Here is a 16,079-nt window from a genome sequence, read left to right as displayed (position 1 = left end):
TGTGTATAGTGTGTATTGGTCGTGAGCCATAGAGAGGAAAATTGATGTGAATTGATCTTGGTTAAGTTGGTATAATGTGTTGTTGTGACCCTTATGTCGTAAATGATTAATTGATGAATGAAATTGGCGTTGAAAAATGATTTTTGATATTATCGGAAAGCGTATACCTTCGGTATCATTATGTATATCATTGTATATTTAAGGTGCTAGAGACTTTAGATACGAATCTATAATGATGTTAATGAATTCGGAATGAAATGACGTGAGTTAGAATGTTCGTCGTGAATTTTTGATGTTTTGAAGGATTATGGAAAATAATGGATTTTGGTGCAATTTCGTGTATGGCTTGGATTGTAGTTAGGATGTGATTGTATAAGTTTGAATGTGGAAATGAATACAATTATGTAGATGTAGAATTGGAGTTTTGAAAGTTTGAATAAAAGTTGCCAACTTAGATAACAAAGTAGAACTTTGAAGCTAGAATGGTTTGATTGTTGTTTGTGTTGTTTGTTGACGTGTGGGCTGTTGTGGTTGATGTATTTTGAGCCGAGCTACGCCTCGGGGATGTTAGATTTATAGGGGAAATGCTGCCGAAATTTCGGTAGGCAAAAATGAAGTTAAAGGCATTTTTTTAGCCTAAGAATCTCAATTGGTAACTTTGACCATTTGCAGATTTTTGACGAAATGGGATTGGACTTTTGGAAGAGCATACGACGTCTGTAAGGTATGTAAAGCGTCCCACTCCTTCATTTGGCATATCCTAGTATGTTAGCCGAATATGAGACCTTCCGGAGCATTTTTGCTCCTCGAAACCCGATCCACAGAAAAGTTACTATTCATTCAATTCGATTGAAGCCTAAGGGCTCTATTTTGGCTAGAATGCCACCACTCGTCCGAAACCTATCGAAATGTGGTCGGGTAACCTAGAAATGACTATGTATGACCTTTGGCATATAAATGTTCGTAAAAATATGTTCGCCACCTCACTTTGACTCGAGGTGGGCCCGCTAACCCCGAGACGCCCTATTTGTCTTATTGGGCTGTCCTTTTGAATAACGTTTGGAATGGCACTTTCGATGTTGGAATTCCCGTCTATGGGATATGTTTCGACAATTACGATATGTTAAGCTACGTTCTGAACTACACATATTATTTTGGAAAAGTTTTGATAAATAAAACTTTATATCGGCTAAGTTTCCGACTATTTTGCATTTTGATATGACTCATGGGTTTACTTCGTTTTGGGAGACTATTTTGAAGTATGATTTGCATTTGCTTGCTCACGACTCCGCTCGTGCCTTATGATGACTTCGTTCACCGGTTCCCGGGCCGGTTTTGATTCGTGCGCCTTATGACAATTCGGCCGTATGCTGTGTTACGGTTCCCGAGGCCTCGCCATAGGGCCGGGTTCCGTTTGGAGTTATGCTGTGATATGGCTCGTGATGCGATACGCTCACCGATGATTATGTTGTGTTCGGGGATGTACGGAGATTTGAAACCTTCTGGTGTTATGCTGTGTGTGGCGCCAGCGTCGGAGTGGCGACCACGTACCTATTTGTACTCCACTTTAACATTTGATTTGCTTTCGGTTTTGATCCATATTTCTGTACTCCGTGCTTTACATACTCAGTACATATTTCGTACTGACCCCCTCTCTTCGGGGGCTGCGTTTTATGCCCGCAGGTGCAGATATCGGTGATCCTCCGCAGTAGGCTTCACTTCTTACTATTCTGGAGTACTCCTATTTGATCCGGAGTCCACTTTTGGTACAGACTCTTTTTGCCTTGTATATATTCGGTATATTTGACTATTTGGGTACGGCGGGGCCCTGTCTCGCCATATGTCTTTGTTTGAGTTCGTAGAGGCCTGTAGTCATATATGTGGGGCGAGGGTCCTATGTATGTTTGTCTGATTCCGTTTTCTGGTCTTAAGGCGGTCTGTTTGTTATGCTGGCCCCAAATGGCCCTTATGCTTATATTTGCACTTTTGACCGGCGATGTCCATTCCGCCGCTCAGTTTGTATTTGACATGATATTTTGATTTGGCACGACCGCTTAAGACATGTTTGATATCAATTATGTTCGATATGATTTCGAAAAAAATTATGAAATAAGTTTGGATTTGAAAATGAATGTGTGATTCGGTCTGGGTACCCAGGTAGGGTGCCAGTCGCGGCCCACGGGGCTGGGTCGTGACAACTACATTGCGGAGCTCCATCTCATTCGGAGCCGCAGCTTTTGGTATAGATTTCTTTTGTGTACATATTTATGGGCACAGCGGGGTCCTGTCCCGCTCATGTGATATGTTATAACCTTCTTAGAGGCTCGTAGACATGTGTATGTGGTTAAATGTGTTTGGCCTTGTCGGCCTATATTTTGTATATCATTTTGTTGGCCTCGTCGACCCATGTACATTGATGTGGCATAGACGCCTATGATGATATAATAAATGTTGTCGTCTAATGGGACTAGTATGATGGATAACTAGAATGAATGATTTGATTTATGGCTCACCTTGATGTTATGTGAAAGTATGTAAAAGGGGGGGGGGGGGGGTGCCCGGGTGAGATAGCACCGGGTGCTCATAGCGGCCCCCAGTCGGGTCGTGACAGCAACCGTGCCCACTGTACGAATGATCTTCTATGGCCCAATATATCGAGGGCTCAACTTACCCTTCTTGCCAAACCTCATTGCTCCCTTCATAGGAGAAATTTTCAGGAACACCCAGTCACCTACCTCGAACTCTACCTTACGTCGCTGATTATCAGCATAAAATTTCTGTCGACTCTGGGCTGTTAGAAACCTCTCTCTAATCACTTTCACCTTATCAACTGCTTGCTGAATTAATTTTGGGCATACTAACTGGTTTGACCTGACATCGAACCACCTTATGGGCGATCTATATCTCCGCCCATATAAGGCCTCTTAAGGAGCCATCTGTATACTGGAATGGTAACTGTTATTATATGTAAACTCGATAAGAGGAAAATGATCATCCCAACTGCCTTGAAAGTCAAGTACACATGCTCTAAGCATATCCTCAAGGGTCAGCATAGTACGCTCTGCTTGTCCATTTGTCTGCGGATGAAAGGTCGTACTAAGACTCACCTAAGTCCCAAATCCTTGCTGAAAACACTTTCAGAATTTGGCTGTGAACTGTGCTCCCCTATCTGAAATAATGACTGTAGGAACGCCATGAAGTCATACAACCTCCTTAAGATAAAGCTTTGCATAATCCTCGGCTGGATAAGTAGTTCTGAGGGGCAGAAAGTGAGCTGACTTTGTGAGCCTATCAACTATGACCCATATCGAATCACACTTCCACTGAGTACGGGGCAATCTAGTAATAAAGTCCATATTAATTACCTCCCACTTCCATGTCGGAATCTCCATAGCATGCAATAGACCTCCAGGCTTCTGTTGCTCTATTTTGACCTGTTGACAATTTGGACACCGATCGACAAATTCTGCTACATCTCTCTTCATACCATCCCACTAATAAATTTCCTTGAGATCATGGTACATCTTCGTTGAGCCTGGATGAATAGAATAGCGGGAGTAATGTGCCTCACCCATAACCTGTTGACGGAGCCCTGTAACATTAGGGACACATAATTTGTGTCGATACCTGAGTACTCCATCACCTGTGATCACAAAGGGTGTCTTTTCTTTCTGAGGTGTTGTATCTCGGTAATGACCTAAAACATGATCCTTATACTGACGCTCCTTTATCTCTGCTACCAAAGATGATACCGCTGTGTCTTGAACACTAACTACTGCAATACCAGAATGTATCAATCGAACTCCGAGGCTAGCCAATCGATGAACCTCATGGACCATTTCTCTTCTCTGTAGCGACACGTGCGACAAGCTACCCATAGATTTACGAATGAGGGCATCGGCTACCATATTAGCCTTCCCGGGATGGTACAGAATATACACATCATAGTCCTTTAACCGCTCTAACCATTGCCTCTGACGCAAGTTCAAGTCCTTCTTCTTATAGATGTACTGGAGACTCTTATGATCAGTATAGATATCAATATGGACACCGTATAAGTAGTGCCTCCATAACTTCAAGGCATGAATCACTGCCGCTAACTCAAGGTCATGGGTTGGATAATTCTTCTCGTGCTTCTTAAACTGTCTAGAAGCACAAAGCGACAACTCTACCATGCTGCATCAACACACAGCCCAATCTAACACCTAAAGCATTACAATATACCATATAGCCATCTGCTCCTTCTAAAAGAGTCAAAACTTATGCTGAAGGTAACTTATCCTTCAGCGTCTGAAAAATCTGCTCACAAGCATCAGTCCATTAGAATTTAGCTTGATTTCTGAGTCAATTTTGTCAATGGGACTGAAAAAAGAGGAAAATGCTTCTATAATAACCTGCCAAGCCCAAGAAACTGCGTATCTCCGTTGGTGCCGTGGGCCTTTGCCAATTCTTCATAACCTCAATCTTCTGGGCATCCACTCTAACGCCTTCCTCTGAAATAATGTAACCCAGAAAAGCCACAGAGTTCAACTAGAACTCACACTTAGAAAACTTGGCATACCACTCTTTACCTCGAAGAATTCCAAGCACTGTCCGTAGATGTTCTGCATGATTAGCCTCTGACAGTGAATAAACTAGAATATCATCTATGAACACAATCACGAACAAGTATAGAAAGGGCCTGAATACTTGATTCATCAAATCCATGAATACGGCTGGGGCATTAGTTAGCCCGAACGACATAACACGAAACTTATAGTTGCCATACCTAGTCCGGAATGCCATCTTCGGAATGTCCTCTTCCTTGACCCTGACCTGGTGATATCCTGATCTCAAGTATATCTTTGAGAAATATTTAGTGCCTTGCAACTGATCGAATAAATCATCGATCCTCGGGAGCGGATACTTATTCATTATAGTCACTCTATTCAGTTGCCTATAATCAATACACATTCGTAATGAGCTATCCTTCTTTTACAAATAACACCGGCGCTCCCTACGGTGTTGTACTAGTCCTGATAAAGCCCTTCTCAGGCAAATCTTTCAATAGCTCTTTCAATTCTTTCAACTCCGCAGGTCCCATCCTATAAGGAGAAATATATATTAGTTGAGTGTCTGGCAATAGGTCGATAGTAAAATCAATCTCCCTCTCTGGGGGAATGCCTGGAAGCTCGTCTGGAAATACTTCTGGGAACTCATTCACCACAGGAACATAATGAAGAGTCGGCGACTCTACTTGCATATCTTGAGCTCGAACTAAATGAAAAATATACCCTTTTCGGATCATTCTTTCTGCCTTAAGGTAGGAAATAAACCTACCCCTAGGCGACGCAGCATTTCCCTTCCACTCTAGGACTGGCTCGCCTGGAAACTGGAATCGAACCATCCTTACTCTACAATTAACATTAGCATAACAAGAAGACAACTAATCCATGCCCATAATGACATCAAAGTCCATCATATCTAACTCAATCAGATCTGCTATGGTATGGCGATCACAAACTATAACAACACAGTCTCGGTATACCTGTCTAATATAATCAGATCACCAACTGGTGTAGACACCTCAAAAGGTTTAATCAACTCGGGCTCTATGCCAAACTTGTCGGCAACAAATGGCGTAACATATGATAAAGTAGAACCTGGATCAATCAGTGCATAAACATCATGGGAGGAAACTGATAATATACCTATAACAACATCAGGAGACGTCTCGCGGTTCTGTCTACCATCCAATGCATACACGCGGTGCTGAGGACCGCTCGAGCTAGATGCTCCTCTCCTCCTACTACCTCGCCCCACTGGCGTCTGAAAAACTTTCCCTAAAGGGCACACTGCAGAAGATGAGCCTGCCACAGACCCTGTAGTCTGAACCATACCTGAACCAACACCCATCGGGCACTTCCTCATCCTGTGGCCTGGCTGTCCATAAGAATAGCAAACATCTGAACCCAGCTGACACTGACCAGCATGTAACTTTCCACACTGGGTACATCGCGACAAAGAGGCCCTTATTTGGCCTGACTCTTTTCGGTACTGAGAGCCTGACGCTCTAGAACTCTGGCCCGCTCTGGAATAAGAAGACCTGTCAAACCTCGGACCTAGAAACCGCGAAGGTGCATTCCCTGCCGGCTGATAAGAGTACCTGCGATGCTGCTATCTCTATCCACCCCTGAACTCACTAACCATCTCAAAAGATCTAGCCCTTTTACCACGGCTCCGGTCATGCTCACGCTCTATCCTCCGCTAGTATGACGATCCTCCAAATTCTGTGCATACGCCGGTATACGGGAGATGTCCATGCCTGGCTGTAGCACGGCAGTCGTGCACCAATCTATCAAGTGTAGCCCTAGATCGGCCATAAAGCGGTGAACTCTATTCTCCATCTCAGCCACCATGGCTGGGTCATATCTAGCCAAGGAATCGAAATGTACAGAATACTCTTGCACATTCATACTACCTTGCTCAATACGTAGGAACCTGTCTGCTCGGGCCCATCGGACCTCTGGAGGTAAGTAATGGCGAAGAAAATCATCTAACAACACTCACCATATAGCTGGAGGGGAATTTTCTCCACTAGATAACTCCCATGCCTGATACCACTATATCGAAATATCCCGGAGTCTATATGAAGCCAACTCCACTGACTCAACCTCATCCGCGTGCATAACCCTCAAGGTCCTCTGCATACCATCAATGAAATCCTGGGAGTCCATATTTTACTTTACCAGATAAAACTCATGAGGACCTAACCCAAGAAAGGTCTTAACCCTCGAACTACTGGCCCTATCTGCCTGGTCAACACCGATTCCCTGCCGTTGAGCCTGGGTAGCTACAAATCTGGTCAATAATGGTATGGCATCCCGTACATCCTGGCCCTCTACATCCGGCTGAGGAACTGGGGCAGGTGCTGGAGGTGGCGTATGTGATGTCTCAGACAACCCCTCACTCTGAATCTCATCCTGGGCCCTCGTGGCCTACCTAGTACGACTAGTGGCCTCACCGGCCGCTCTCTTGTCCTTTTGGGCAGATGTAGCTTTCTTCCCGGGCATCGCTGAAATCAGAACAATTCATCAAAAGTGAACGCTTAACACAGGCGTATATCACTACATTACCTTCTATTCACTTAGCATCACTAAAAACAACCCTATATCACTACATTGCCCTTCATCAACTTAACACTTCCACAATTACCTTCTCTTCACTTAACATCACTAAACTCTTAATAACAAACTTAAATGTAAGGGTAGAAATCATTTACATACCTTGAGGGGTAAAAAATCCCAAGAATCACTTCAACTTCAACTCCCTAAACTCCACAACTTGAAGAAACCCTAGAAGCAATCTTCTTCTTCACCATCTTGTGTTTACGGGGTTCGGGTCTTGGCAATAAGGGTTTTCTGATTTTTAGAAGGACGAAAATATCAAATAGGGTCGTGGACCATCTATTTATACTTGGAAACCAAAAAGGCTACAGCGGTCAGGTTCGACGAGCGGGTCGGCGGCCCGTCGACGTGTCGTCGATTCGTCGACTTGCCTGTCGACCTGTGCCTGCAAATGCATGGCTATAGGATCCCATCGACGCCGTACGTGATGGTCCATCGAACATATCGACAACCCATCGCCGATGACTGGTGTCCTGCAGGTTTTTCTGGTTCAGTTCGGATCGCATCGACTTGATTCGCTAAACTTTTAACTCTATAGATTGCCAGGAATATCTGTTGGTACCCTTGTACATGGGGTAAGACATTTTCTACCTCCAAACTCGGGCTCGGGTCTCTATTCCAAGGGCATACCCGACTAGGAAACCATAGGTTCTATTACTACGAACACAAGGGGTGTAACACTCTCTCCCCATTCGGAAGATTTGTCCTTGAATGTTCGAATAATCCCGGGTTACAAAATTTTCGGCAGAGTCTCCCCTGTACTTATACCAATCCACCCTGCACGAAACAACCCAAACTAATGCCACAGAGGGCCACATACTATAACAAACAATGCTATGGCCTCACACGACAAACCACAACAGCTAAAATGAAATAATACCTAGGGGCGATAATACCTCAGACGGAACCTCCCGTATTACTGGGAACAATTGTCGGTACTCCGTATTCATTGCCTCTTCCGCTTACCAAGTCACTTTCTCAACATTCTTACTCCTCCACAAGACTTTAACCGAAGCTATATCATTGGTCCGTAACCGATGGACCTGTCTGTCTAACATAGCCACTGGAACTTCCTCATATGATAACTGCACGGTCGCCTGGATGTCATTCACTGGTATCACTCTTAAAGGATCTTCGATACACTTACGAAGCATTGATACATGAAATACTGGATGTACCAATTCTAACTCAGAAGGCAATTCTAGTTCATATGCCACTGTACCCACTATACGGATGATCTTATATGGCCCAATATATCGAGGGCTCAACTTAACCTTCTTACCAAACCTCATCACTCCTTTCATAGGAGAACCTTTCAGGAACACCAGTCGCCCATCTTGAACTCTAGCTTACGTCGCCGATTATTCGCATAAGATTTCTATCGGCTCTGAGCTGTTAGCAACCTCTCTCTAATCATTTTCACCTTATCAACTGCTTGATGAATTAAGACTGGGCCTAGTAATTGATTCTCCCCAACATCGAACCATCCTATGGGCGATCTGCATCTCCACCCATATAAGGCCTCATAAGGAGCAATCTGAATACTCGAATGATAACTGCTGTTGTACGCAAACTCAATAAGTGGCAAGTGATCATCCCAATGGCCTTGGAAGTCAACTAGACAGGCCCTAAGCATATCCTTAAGGTTTTGTATAGTACGCTCTGCTTGTCCATCTGTCTGGGGGTGAAACTCCGTACTAAGACTCACCTGAGTCCCCAATCCCTGCTGAAAAGGCTTCCAGAATTTAGCGGTGAATTGTGCTCCCCTATCTAAAATAATGGCTGAAGGAACACCATGGAGTCGTACAATCTCCGTAAGATAAAGCCTTGGATAATCCTCGGCTGCATATGTAGTTCTGACGGGCAGAAAATGAGCTGACTTTGTGAGTCCATCAACTATGACCCATATCGAATCACACTTCCGCTGAGTAGGGGGCAACCCTGTAATGAAGTCGATATCAATTACCTCCCATTTCCATGTCGGAATCTCCATAGCCTGCAATAGACCTCCAGGCTTCTGGTGCTCTATTTTAACCTACTGACAATTTGAACACTTAGCGACAAATTCTACTATATCTCTTTTCATACCATCCCACTAATAACATTCCTTTAGATCATGGTACATCTTTGTTGAGCCTGGATGAATAGAATACCGGGAGTAATGTGCCTCTCCCATAATCTGCTGACGGAGTCCTGCAACATTAGGGACACACAATCTACCTCGATATCTGAGTACTCCATCACCTGTGATCACAAAGGGTGTCTTTTCTTTCTGGGGGGCCGTATCTCGGTAAAGAACTAGAACAGGATCCTCATACTGACGCTCCTTTATCTTAACTACCAAGGTTGATACCGCTGTGTCTTCAACAGTAACTCCTGCATCACCAAAATCTAGCAATTGAACTCCGAGGCTAGCTAATCGATGAACCTCACAAACCATTTTTATTCTCTCTGGCGATACGTGAGACAAGTTACCCATAGATTTAAGACTGAGGGCAACAACTACTATATTAGCCTTCCCGGGATGATACAGAATATCCACATCATAATTTTTAACCTCTCCAACCATCGCCTCTGACGCAAGTTCAAATCCTTCTGTGTAAAGATGTACTGGAGGCTCTTATGATCAGTATAGATATCAACATGGACACCATATAAGTAGTGCCTCTATATCTTTAAGGCATAAATTACTGCCACTAACTCAAGATCATGGGTTGGATAATTCTTCTCGTGCTTCTTCAACTGTCTGGAAGCATAAGTGACAACCTTACCATGCTGCATCAATACACAGCCCAATCCAACACCTGAAGCATCACAATATACCACATAGCCATCTGCTTTTATGGAACAGTCAAAACTAGTGCTGAAGTTAGCTTATCCTTCACCGTCTGAAAACTCTGCTCACAAGCATTTGTCCGTTGGAACTTAGCTGATTTCTGAGTCAATTTGGTCAATGGGGCTGAAAGAGAGGAAAATCCATCTACAAACCTTCTATAATAACTTGCCAAGCCCAAGTAATTACGTATCTCTGTTGGGGTCGTGGGCCTTGGGCAGTTCTTCACAGACTCAATCTTCTGGGCATCCACTCTATCGCCTTCCTCTGAAATAATGTGACCTAGAAAAGCCACAGAGTTCAACTAGAACTCACACATAGAAAACTTGGCATACCACTCTTTACCTCGAAGAATTCTAAGCACTGTCCGCAGATATTCTGCATGATCAGCCTCTGACGGCGAATAAACTAGAATATCATCTATGAACACAATCATGAACAAATCTAGAAAGGGCCTGAATACACGATTTATCAAATCCATGAATACAGCCGGGGCATTAGTTAGCCCGAAACGACATAACACGAAACTCAAAGTGGCCATATGTAGTTCGGAATGCCGTCTTCGGAATGTCTTCTTCCTTGATCTGAACTGGTGATATCCTAACCTGTTATACCCCGCGTTTTATGTAATTGGATAATTCAAGACAATCGCGGGAAAACGACAAGCGAGGCTACATTTTATTGTGTTTGGCACTTGAGTTGTTTATGAAGAGTCTAGGAGTGGAAATAATGAGAAAGGTCAAGAGCATGAAGGGGAGTTCACGACATGACTCGTGGAAATACGGAGGAAGACGAAGGGCAAAATTGGAAGTTGGAAAAATTGCCTTCAAGAATTTCAAGTAGTAGCCCAAAATATAAATGGGCTTGAAGGTTTTCTTTGGGAATTTATAGGCCCAACCGGCCTTGGAGAGGGTCCAAGCCCAATATGAAATAAGACTTAGTCAATATAAGGGATGACTAAGTCATCTTCATCCATTAAGTGTCTAGAAATTTCAAGAACTCAAAAGAAAGAAAGAAGGGGAGAAACCCCAAGGCCTTTCGGCCAAGAACAAAATTTCCAAGAAAAATTGAAAACAATCTCTCCAAAAATTATTTTCTATCAAGTAGAGGGTGCACAACAAGGTGAAGTTGTTGTTGGAGCAAGAAAAATTCAAAATCATATAGGTTTCCAAGAGATAAGCAAGTGAGAAGTTGAAGAATAAAGGTAAAATTCTAACCTTGCTTTATGTGTTATACATGGTTTATATGTGTTGTAGTATGCTAAAATGGATGAAATTTATGAAGGAGAGAAATATAGTACATGGCCGTGTGTATGTATATATGTGTATGAGCCATGCTTCAATTATTTTAATTAATGTTTGGTTGTTATTGTTGTGAATGATATATGGAAAAAAAAAATGGAAGTTGAATGAATATTGAGAAGTTGTAGTGTGTATGTTGGTGTTGGCCGTGTGGTTATGGAAAAAATGGAAGAGAATGAGTCAATTTTATTTAGTATGATGTTGTTGGAATATAGATTATGAGGTTGTCATTGTTTTCATAAAAGTTAGAAAGTTTTGGAAGAAGTAGTAAGTTGATTGAATATGGAAGTTGTTAGTATTGTTGTTGTTGGAATTGTGGTTGATATTTTGGCCGGGTTGAATTCCCGGGATTGTTGTTGATTGAAATTAGCCAAGTTGAACTTGGTGGGATGGAGTATTTATAGGGGAAGTGCTGCCGAAATTTCGGTAGCCAAATGTTTCCTTAAGATTCTAACTCAAAGTATACTAATGAAAGTTTTGGTAAACTTGACCAAATTGCAGATTTTGACGAGATTGTGACGCGATTTTGGAGTAGCTAAAGGAGCGGAGAGAGGTATGTAAGGCTTCACCCTTCTTTCTATGGCATGTCTTGGTTGTAAGAAGTCGGGCACAAGCCTCGGGGACGACCTCAATCCCCGGAATCCGCACCTAAAGTTTTCAACTTTTCATTCAATTGAATTGAAGTAGAAAGTGCGCAAAATGATAGAAAGACCTCCTAGACCTCTATGACGTGCGTAAATGGGACCCGATCACCCTAGAACCCTCACAAGTAATGACATGACCTGTAGTATATGTAAATAATATACGCCACCTCATCCGGCCCGAGGTGGGCCCGCTACCCCCGGACTTTCCTATAGTATTGGTTGATGTACTTCAAGTGAACCCGAAGGGAACCTTTGATCCCGATCTTGTTACCATGAGATAAGTACTATGATTCCTCTAACGAGGATGCCTCTGTGATGACAAGGATGACCATGATGTTAGATAAGCGGGAATGCCTATAATACGTACCACCGGAATGACCCTATGACTAAGACGACTAAGCTAAGCATCTTATACGAACATGAAAGTGACAAACTAATTCTTGAAACTTATTTATATTCCCTAGCCATGATTTTATTTTCTAGAAGATTTCAAAGTCTGTGAAATGACATCTATAATACCCCGATTTTATTTTACGTCCATTATAATATTATCCTCCATTGATACTCTCATCTTAAATACTTGTTTTCTTTCCGAGGTAAGACAAAACGATCACTATCCTTTCATAAGATAATCGGAGGTCACCGACCTTACGTCACTCCGATGGATACATGATTCTCCTTGGCCCCCTTGTACGCTTATACACTATATGTATATGTAGATAATGTAAGTAAATGTATGTAAAACACATATGTATGTACAAGCTGTGTATATAATCAAAGATCTAGAGCGCTATAGTCGCCGACATCCATACATGATACCAGAGTATGTCTATAATCAAAGATTCAGAGCGCTATAGACGCTGACATATAAGCATGATGTATGTACACGTATACGGGGAAGATGGGGATAAGGGCAGAGCGTTATACACGCATTTCCACCTGATCAGTTGGCATTACATGACATGATATCGTCCCGGACGCGGGATGCCCGGACGCGGGAAGTACATTTATGGCTAAATGGATCGGCTGCCGACGCCTCGGCAATATGAGACATCTTATTTTTACATATATGTATAAGAAGAGATTTTCAAAGGAAAGCTATGTAATAAGATGATATACTATGACACGAAATGCTATGATATGATAAGATAGGATATGATAAGCTAGACTATATTGTGGCAAGCCACACTATGACATGATACGCTAGAATATAAAATACCGTGAGGTGATAAGCTACGATATGACCGGATACGACATACTATGATAGTGCAGAGCGTAATGTGACAAAATGCAACATGATATTAACCCTAGTTCCTAAGTCTACGAAAAAGAAACGTTGCAGAAGGAAAAAAAAAAAAGGGGACAAGTCCATATGAAAGCCGGCCCGAGAAGGGGCCTCGCTACGTGCAGGTTATTTTCTTGCTGCATTATCTATCCTATGATTCCCTGATATTGTTAATCATGCTCTATATTACTGCTTCTATTATTTTCCATGCCTTACATACTCGGTACACTATTCGTACTGACGTCCCTTCTTGTGGACGCTGCGTTTCATGCCGCGCAGGTCAGCAGGCTGGTGGACGTGATCTATAGGAGCTTATCAGCAGTACTCTACAGTGCTCCAGTTGTTCCGGAGCTTTACTTCAGCGGTACTATTTTGTATATGTATATTCGGGCACGATAGTACTCGGCCCTTTCTATGTGTAATTACACTATGTCTAGAGGCTCGTAGACAGATATGTACAGTTAGGCAGGTTCAGTAGATATACGATGTTTGGGCATTATGATGTTGTTGTATAAAGTATTAACGACGTTTGCAAGTCTATGTTTCAAAAAAAAAAAATATGGCACTGTTTATACGAGATAGATAAGGGGTGCTCGGTACAAGTATCGGGTACTCGTCACGGCCCCTAGTTGGGTCGTGACAGAAGTGGTATCAGAGCAGTTCGGTCCTAGGGTTTGTCTACGAGCCGTGTCCAGTAGAGTCTTGTCTATGGGTGTGTAGCGCGCCATACTTATAGGCAGGAGGCTACAGGGCATTTAGGAAATATGACCTTCTTTGCATTCTAAGATCGTGCGATAGAGCTATGCTACCAGGCTTCCACATTCCTTTCCTAATCCTATGTTATGGTTTCAGTAATGCCGCCGAAGAAAAAGGCTACGATGGCCGAGAAAGCCAAGAGAGTGGCGGCCAGCAGAGTTGAACGGGAGCTAGAAGAAGAAGAATCTCATAATGAGGCTCCCCCTCAGACCGTTCCTGCTCCCCCTGCACCAGCAGAGCAGGGAAGAGTTCCAGCTCCAGCCCCCGCACCCCCAGTTCCACCGCCAGCAGCTCCGGGCCAGCAGATGGCAGAGGCCATCCAGCTATTGACCCAGTTAGTTGCCGCACAGGCTCAGCGGCAAGATGTAGACTCGGGAGACAGGGCGGTAAGCGCAAGGGCTCGTGACTTTATCACTTTGAGGCCTCCAGAGTTCTATGGATCAAAGCCAGAGGAGGACCCGCAGAGCTTTATAGATGAGATGCTGCGGACTCTGAGGATTATACATGCTTCTGACACGGAGTCCGTAGAGTTGGCTTCATACAGACTGCGGGATGTGGCAGTTCTGTGGTATAGCAGTTGGGTATCTTCGAGGGGAGCAAATGCACCCCCTCCGGTCTGGCAGGAGTTTACAGAGGCATTTCTACGACATTTCCTACCGCCAGAGGTTCGACGGGCTCGAGCCGACATGTTCCTAAACCTTAGACAGGGAAATATGAGTGTTCGGGAATACAGTCTTCGTTTCAACTCATTGGCCAGGTATGCCCCAGCCATGATAGCGGATAGGGGAGATCATGTGCACCGTTTCGTGAGTGGGTTAGGGCCACATTTGGTTAAAGAATGCTTGACGGCCTCACTCCAAGACGGGATGACTATTACCCGTATCCAGGCCCACGCCCAAAATTTGGAAGAACAATATCAGCCACGGAGGGAGGAGCGCTATCCAGACAGGGGTTCCCGAAAGAGAGGCCGGTTTTCCAGGACTAGAAGTGAGTACAGAGGGGGACAGACACAGGGGCAATTCGGGTACTCAGACCAACCGGCGGCCAGTGCACCTCCTCGATTTGCTGATAGGGGGTTTGACCGTTCTACTCACTCGAGACCGGATCAAGGTACCCGAGCCTCAGGATCTCAGTTTAGGGCTGATGCTGGCAGGATAATGTCACCCCCGCCACGATGTGCTCGATGCGGCAGGCCACACTCGGGAGAGTGCCGCGCAGGTACGGGTGCTTGCTATACTTGTGGGCGGGTTGGCCATTTGATGCGTGATTGCCCATTGAGAGATGACGGAGACCGAGCCCAGCCTACCGGGTCCGCAGTTGGTTCATCGTCGACCGTACGCCCTCAGGGACAGGCCTCCCAGGCTCCAGCAGGTCGTGGCCGAGGCAGAGGAGGGATACCCAGCGCAGCCGGTCCTCCACACCGTATATATGCACTGACAGGACGACAGGACCCTGAGCCTCCCGCTGATGCGGCCACAGGTACTTTTTTTGTTGGTATTTTCTATAATATGTGCATTAATTGATTCGGATTCTATCTTATCCAACCCTGCCCTTTTGTATTGCTAAACATACTAAGAATTTGGATATTAGAGTGAGGAATAGTCACCCGCACAGGTAAAAAGTGAATCTTTGTGATTGCGAAGGCTAAAATAGTCATTAAAAGAGAAATATTCGCTACGAGGGTGTTCAAACATTGCTGAGACCCCAACTTACCCCATATTATATAATATAGGTAGTACGGGGAAGCGGAAGTAAAAGTACTAACACCGTGACGCTGAAATGCATCAGAGTTTCAAGGTTAAGCGTGCTCAGGTGGGAGTAGTTTCATGATGGGTGACCCCCTGGGAAATATGCTGAAAATTTCGTAAATGTGAAAACAAGAGACGAGTGTAAGAGTAGGCAGCTCAAGGTAAATTGGGGTGTGGAAAGTGGTTAGAAACCCCATACGAGTCATATAGGCCGAGACGGACTAAACTAACAAGAAAGGGGGAGCCATGACAACAGAAAGCTTTGGGAACGAAGGAGAAAAGTACAGATGTCACAGGGTGAGACCGATATTAAGTCCACACTATCTAATGCAAGGAATTCATGATA

Source organism: Lycium barbarum, chromosome 4 (genome assembly GCF_019175385.1).
Source record: "Lycium barbarum isolate Lr01 chromosome 4, ASM1917538v2, whole genome shotgun sequence".
NCBI lineage: Eukaryota > Viridiplantae > Streptophyta > Magnoliopsida > Solanales > Solanaceae > Lycium > Lycium barbarum.
This window is presented reverse-complemented; position numbering follows the sequence as displayed.